The following is an 8,123-nucleotide window of genomic DNA, read 5'->3' as shown; positions in this document are numbered from 1 at the left end:
TATATATATATATATATATATATATATATATATATATATATATATAATGGAATATTATGCAGCCATCAAAAAAGGAAATCTTGCCATTTGCAATGATGTGGATGGAACTAGAGGGTATCATGCTAAGCAAAATAAGTTAATCAGAGAAAGACATGTATCATATGAACTCACTGATATGAGGAATTCTTAATCTCAGGAAACAAACTGAAGGTTGCTGGAGTGGTGGGGGGTGGAAGGGATGGGGTGGCTGGGTGATAGACATGGGGGAGGGTATGTGCTATGCTGAATGCTGTGAATTGAATAAGACTGTGGAATCACAGACCTGTACCTCTGAAACAAATAATACATTATATGTTAAAAAAAAAAAAAAAAGAAGATAGTAGGAAGGGAAAAATGAAAGGGAGGAATCGGAGGCGGAGATGAACCATGAGAGACTATGGACTCTAAGAAACAAACTGAGGGTTCTAGAGGGGAGGGGGTGGGGGGATGGGCTAGCCTGGTGATGGGTATTAAAGAGGGCACGTTCTGCATGGAGCACTGGGTGTTATGCACAAACAATGAATCATGGAACACTACATCAAAAACTAATGATGTAATGTATGGTGATTAACATAATAATAATTGAAAAAGGCTATGGGTAGCCCACACAATATTGACCATGCAGTGGTGAAACACAGGTCAGAAACTTCTTGCAGTTAAAGTGGATGTTTAATTATATTACATTAGGAGCATCATGGAATCTGTGTTTCTGCTCAATGAAGGATTCCATCTGTCTCAAATTCCATGTGAAAGTTGCTCTTCACATTAAATTTAAAATATACCCTCCCACAAATATTTAAATGCAATTTTGACCATTTGTATTAGCAGACAATGATAATTTGTGCAAAAAGTAATAAAGACATGGATTTTAAATTTTTTTAAAAAGATTAAATGATGTTATGTTATCATATTTCTGAGAAAAATCTATATGGTTAAAATGTATCTACTTCAAAATACATTTACTTCTAAATAGGCAATGCCTTATTTAGAAATTAGTGGCATTATTAAATTTAAATAAGTTTAAGTCCTTGGAAATTCAAATGCATTTTATAAAAGGAAAGATACTACTAGAATGGAAATCTGAATGGAAAAAAGACACACGGGCAAACCATAAAAGAGACTCTTAACTATAGAGAACAAACTGAGGGTTGCTGGAGGGGAGGTGGGTGGGGGAATGGACTACATGGGTGATGGGTATTAAGGACGGCACTTGTTGGGATGAGCACTGGATGTTGTATGTAAGTGATGAATCACTAAATTCTACACCTGAAATTAATATTGCACTATATGTTAACTAACTGGAATTTAAATAAAAACTTAAAAAAGAAAAAAGAATGGACATTAGTTAATGTGAATGTATCCACATTGATTTGTTAATTGTAGCATATGCACCACATTAATGGAAAATGTTAATAATAGGCAAAACTGGGTATGGTGTACATGAGAACTCTTTGTACTATCTTCTCAATTTTTCTGTAAATCTAAAATAAAGTCTATTTTTAAAATGCCATTGTGGGTGGTTGTATCCCCACATCAATCAATAAAAAAATCTTTTTATATATGTAATACACATAGGAGTTCAGCCATTGCAGTCTCTTTCCATTAGATGCCCACTCACCACATGAGGAGACACACTGTATTTGTCCCATGCTGAAATAGATGGTATCTGGAATACAGAGAGAACTTAAATAGATTCGGAGGTGTGGGTATGCCTTTCAAGAGTATTTGGCCTAGGGTTGCGAAGAGGAAAATTAAAAGTCCTACCCCATCCCCCCAAATTAAAAAGTAGCTATGCACTTCTCAGAGTCATTTTGTGAATTAAAATAACTAACCATAAGAGACTCTTAATCTCAGGAAACAGCTGAGGGTTGCTGGAGTGGAGGGGGATGGGGTGGTTGTGTGATGGACATTGGGGAGGTTATGTGCTATGGTGAGTGCTGTGAATTGTGTAAGACTGATGAATCACAGACCTCTACCCCTGAAACAAATAATATATTATATGTTAATTAAAAAAAATAAATGGAAAAAATGTTTAAATATATTGCATAGAGCTGTAAAAAAAACTTACCTTTTAGAGGATTACAAAATCTTGGTTGTGGATATTAATATCTAGATTCATGAATATCATAACATAAAAAAATTTGCTGTGACTTTGAATCTGTCAGTTGTTTACCCAAAATAATACTGTGACATAATGATTTATAAGAAATACATATTTTTCAGATATGTTTGGTCTTTATCCACAGTGCTTGAAAATGCTTCAGAGCCATAAAAGTGAATGGTGTCTTGTTAGTAATGAAAGTGTCCTTTAAACCACACCCGAGGTCAGGGACTGGTTGCCAGGAGGACCAACCATGTAATTAAAGGGTTGGAACATTCAGTCCCACTCCCTAACCTCTGGGGTAGGGAGAGGGGCTGGTGGAGGTTTAATCAACCAATGGCCAATCATGACTATGTAACAAAGTCTCCATAAAAACCCTAGAGGACCACTTTTTGGTCCTTCTTGGAGAGTTTCCATGCTTGGGAAACCAGAGTGCTCCTACATGCTACCAAGTCAGGACCCAAGCTCCATGAGAACAGAAGCTCCTTTGTTTGTGACATTGCCCTATGTATCTCTTCATCTGCCCGTTGATTCATGTCCTTTATCATATCCTTTTGTAAACTGATAAACCTACATAAGTGTTTCCCTGAGTTCTGTGAGCTGTTATAACAAATTAATGGTACCCAAGGAGGAGGTTGTTGGAACAGCCAATCTGTAGCTGCTCATTAAGAAGCACAGGTAATTGTGACTGGAGTCTGAAGTGGCAGGGTAGGGGGCAGTCTTGTAGGACTGAACCCTTAACCTGTGGAACTAATGCCATCTCCAGGTAGATAATGTCAGAATTGAGTTGAATTTTTGGACACCCTGCTGGTGTCCAAGAATTTCTTTCTGTTGTGTGTGGGGGAACCCACCTCCTGGCCACATGGAGTTGGGTGCAAGAACTCTAAAAGAAATACTATGGCGGATATTAACAAAAGATATAATTAGGTAAAGTTACTATGCAAAATATCTTATTTTACCTAAATTTATAGTCATGAACATTAGCTAACAGGTGTTGCTATTGATGTTTTAATGAATGCTATCATAGAGATTTTTAGCATTTTATAGTTGCTTTTTATTTGTAAGCAAGTATCTTATGCATATTAGCTCTAGCATTTGATTTTTTAAATTATATTAAGTCATGAATCCATAATAAATAAGTATAACAGGAAATATATTGTTTTAGTTGATATATGTAGGAAGACAATACTACTTTTAGTAGAACAAGCACTTTTTGATAAAAATAAACAGACTTCCCCAAACATTATGTAAGTGGGAAACAAATTAATAAAAATGTAGTATTTCCTAAAAGAGGGCTTCAAGGAACAGAGTTTCAGGGCACTGAATCAGAAAGAAGAATTTAGAGAAAGAGAGTTTGCATAGAGAGAGAGGGGAACGAGAAAGGTCATTGTAGGAAATGAATACCATCCCAGTCCCTATGAGACATTTCTTGTGTCAAAGAGCAGCAGAGATATTTCTAAGTAGAAATTCCAATTTTGAATTGTGTCCTTTGCTAAGCTGTGCAGAACTACAACTGGGCAAACCCACACTTGCAATAAAACCTGTTACACACAACAGCTGTGTGTTAGGAACATGCTTTTTTAGGCGTTTGATAATGGATGGAACTGGAGGGTATTATGCTGAGCGAAATAAGTCAATCAGAGAAAGACATGTATCATATGGACTCACTGATATGAGGAACTCTTAATCTCAGGAAACAAACTGAGGGTTGCTGGAGTGGTGGGGGGTGGGAGGGATGGAGTGGCTGGGTGATAGACATTGAGAAGGGTATGTGCTATGGTGAGCACTGTGAATTGTGTAAGACTGTTGAATCACAGACCTGTACCTCTGAAACAAATAATACATTATATGTTAAAAAAAAAAAAAGAAGAAGATAGGAGGGGAAGAGTGAAGGGGGGAATCGGAGGGGGAGATGAACCATGAGAGACGATGGACTCTGAAAAACAAACTGAGGGTTCTAGAGGGGAGGGGGGTGGGAGGATGGGTTAGCCTGGTGGTGGGTATTGAGGAGGGCACATTCTGCATGGAGCACTGGGTGTTATGCACAAACAATGAATCATGGAACACTTCATCTAAAACTAATGATGTAATGTATGGTGATTAACATAATAATAACAAAAATAAATAAATAAATAAAAAAGAGGTGGTGGCTTTACCATGGGAATAGGACAGCAGCTGTAGTACCAGAGAAGAATTAGAATCCACAAGACAGTAGACAAATAAGCTGTGGGATGGATTTTGATGGAAGCAGATGTGAAGCAAATTCTCTTCCCAAGTGTTTCCAGACTGATTGAAAAATCTACAAGCTGAAATAGGGGTTCATGGAGTAGTAAGGATAGAGAATGTGTCTGTTTGACTTCCCAGGTTTGTGAGTTCCTGGAAATTGTAATGTAGTTATTGAAGAAAAGGATGCCACAAGTAACTGATGGGTTAAAAGTATGAGAGAAATGCAGTAAAGGCAACCTTCGATTATATAGACCTTCACAGGACAAATAACTTTACATGATCCAGCATGTGACCTTCATTAAGAAGTGTGTTTACGGGGCGCCTGGGTGGCTCAGTCATTAAGCGTCTGCCTTTGGCTCAGGTCATGGTTCCAGGGTCCTGGGATAGAGCCCCGCATCGGGCTCCCTGCTCAGCGGAAAGCCTGCTTCTCCCTCTCCCACTCCCCCTGCTTGTGTTTCCTCTTTCGCTATCTCTCTCTCTGTCAAATAAATAAATAAAATCTTAAAAAAAAAAAAGAAGTGTGTTTACACTCACCATTGTTCTATTTATGGAAATTTAGAGCTTCCAAACATTTATTTTCTCAAACTTCTTTCCCGCACTTTCTTGAAAGAGAAAAAACTAGTACTTATAATGATTTATCATGAAGTCACTAAGAACTAAGAACTAGGCACTGTTAGTCATTCCATATTTATTATCTTTTTTTCAATTTTAGGTATATTTTATTTATTGACTCTGAAATTCCCGTATTCACATGTTCCTGCTAAATCTCATTTATGTTTTTCAATACAATCTTAGAAAACTTAGAGTAAATTATAGAAAGAATTATAATACGTGCATGATATAATATATAGGCAATTCTTATGCAATAATGAATCTATAGCTATTGAAAGAAGTAGGTTTGATACCAGATAATTCTATTCCACTAGATTTAGGGATATGGATTCAAAATGCATGCTGCCTGATGTATTATACAATTATACATTTAAATTTCTGTTCTCTACTTTCCATGCCGTTCCTCTAAAGCACAGACAACTATTCTTAAGCAGTTCAGACAAAGACTAAATTGGAATTCTTGCCAGCACGGTGCACATATATTTAACGACATTCCCCTTTCAACACTGGCTTAATATGTTTTAGCTGCCTTATAAATCATTCCAGGAATTTATGTCAAATATAAATAACTCTACTTCCCACATAAGGATTACTGTGTTTAAACAAGTGTACTTTATCCATATAGCAAGGTCGAAAACAAATATGGAAAACAATCTATCAAGCTTATAATAAAAGTTTAGGTAACCAAATGTGAAAATTCTATGAAAAATATGTTATTGCATATTTGCTGGAGGCCTGGGATTAAAGAATGCTCCCATTTTAGGTCCACGTCTTATTAAATAAGTATACTTGAGCCCATTTAACAATAAAATTTGTGACCTCCTTTGCAAGAGGTAAAATCCAATTTCCTTTTCAGTCAACGAAGTATTATACCAAATGTCTTTCTTCCCACTCTGCTGCTCTCCTTTATGACTTGGAGTTCATAAAGCAATTCCCTAGCCCGAGAAGAAAATAAACAAGCAAATGGCAGCACTTAAGGAGCCCTAGGCATAACACCTAGAATAATCTGCAATATAACATTTATCAAGCAATAGTAAGTTACAAAACATTTGAGAAATTTGTTTCTGGAGGGAGTTGAGAAAGCTCATTTGAATCCACTTTGTCTCATAAAGGAAACATTATGTTCATAAAACCACAGGAACATTAGGAAAACAGCTGTTTCCTTTCAAAATAGAGTTGCCACATCAGGTGTAAATTTCACCAAGGGTATAGCTTAATCAAGTGTCACATATTATGCAAAATACAATGTAGTATGTAATTTCCAAATAGAAAAAAAATCGCAACTTTATTTATATTTTCTTATCATGATAAAACCTTTTACAGGCTCACAAAGAAATTTGTGCCATTTCTAAGTTACCGACTTTGAAAGTGAAGTCTCATTTTATCTAGTCTTATAAAATCTAAAATAAAATTCCTTTATAGCCCAAGAAATATTTATAAATTAAATTTACTTTTGGAAGCTGTAACCTAAGTTCTTTTCTTGTTGTTGTTAATGGTACGATTAATTGGGAGCAAATGAAAAGATGTCAATAAAATAAGCTGACTATAAATACAGCCCCCCCCAAATTACTCTCTCAGAAATGTAGGTAGAAATTTCTGCTATCTACCTGTATAAAGTTTGGGATTAATCATAAGAAAAGCTGCTTATTTTGCTATATAGATCCAATATTAAAAAATTGAAACTATAAATCAATGTCTATGTTTTAATCAGAAACTAAAAATATATATAGCATTAAATATTAAATTGATTTCATGTGCCATTTGTTATAATCACTTAGCAAATTACTAAGCATTTAATGATTTGGGAATGATTCTGTTAACAAACGGCAGTTAACTTAATGCTGCGCTACATTATTATTTGGAAAATCCACAGTACATTAACAATAGTTCAGTCGTCAGTTATTGAAAAGTGAGGTGTGTTGGGTGACATGTTACTCAGCCCTAATTTAGATAGAACAATAAGGTGCATACATCAGAAAACAGTTGCTTGCATATAATTGTTTGGGTTAAAAAGAAAAATAAAAAAAATACAAGAAATCAAAAAGAATATTCAATGGGTATAATGTTGTTGCTAGGGCTTTGTCATTCTTCAACAATGCAGCAAAATATATAGTGGACAAATATGTAAAAAATAAGTCATTTATTTTTTTAAATTTTTATTTCAATTCAATTTAGCTAACACATAGTGTATTATTAGTTTCACAGGTAGAATTTAGTAATTCATCAGTTGCATATAACACCGAGTGCTCATTACATCAAGTACCCTCCTTAATGCCCATCACCCAATTACCCCATCTCCCTCACTCTCCTCCTCATTAATATAGTTTTATTATTTAAATGATTCTGAAAACTTGTTATTATTGCTCCAAAATCATATTCTAAATGGGATAGAGTGATACCAATTCACATTTGCAACAGATTTATGTAGCATATAAACAGAGGGTTCACTCTAAAATTACCCACTATGATATTTAATACTAAATAAGCAGTTTACTATAAAGGAAACATTTATTTCACTTTAGCTTTTATTTTTTTTATTTTATAAATTGTGTAAATGATACTATTCACATTACCTGTGAATATAATTAGTGAACAGTTTTAGTAGGCTTGTACATGAATAATATCTGTTGTTACTGTTTACATCAGTAGTTCTATGATCTTGACTTTATTCCAGGCTTTTAGACACATAATCTTGCTGTCATCTTTTAATGGGCTATGTTCTCAGGAGAAAAAAAAAAATGAGAATGTTTAGTCATCAGTCACTTACTAACTTATTAAATAACAGATTTTGTGTTCAAAAATATTTATTAGGTACACACCACGTGCTGGACATTATATAGGGCTTGATGGGTATGAAGAATTATTCTGAGTTTGGGAGCTCATAACAATGTAGAACTGTAAGACTTTTTGCATCTCCAACATCATAAATCCTTCCAGTTCCTAAAAACAATCCAGCATTCTTCAACTAACTATGTATTGAAGTTGAATGCATACCGGGCATCAGGTTTTATATTATGCATGAAAAAGAAGCAGAAGAAATAATAAAAATTAGGCTTTCTGTCTACTGGTATCTGTCAGGGTACACCAGAGAAACAGAACCAATAGGATGTATAGATCTACCCTTAAAGAGATTTATTTTAAGGAA

The sequence above is a fragment of the Mirounga leonina genome, unplaced genomic scaffold (assembly GCF_011800145.1).
Source record: "Mirounga leonina isolate KUSES-001 unplaced genomic scaffold, KU_Mleo_1.0 Mir_95, whole genome shotgun sequence".
In the NCBI taxonomy this organism is placed as follows: domain Eukaryota; kingdom Metazoa; phylum Chordata; class Mammalia; order Carnivora; family Phocidae; genus Mirounga; species Mirounga leonina.
The sequence above is the reverse complement of the archived record's forward strand: the minus strand, read 5'-3'. Positions refer to the sequence as shown.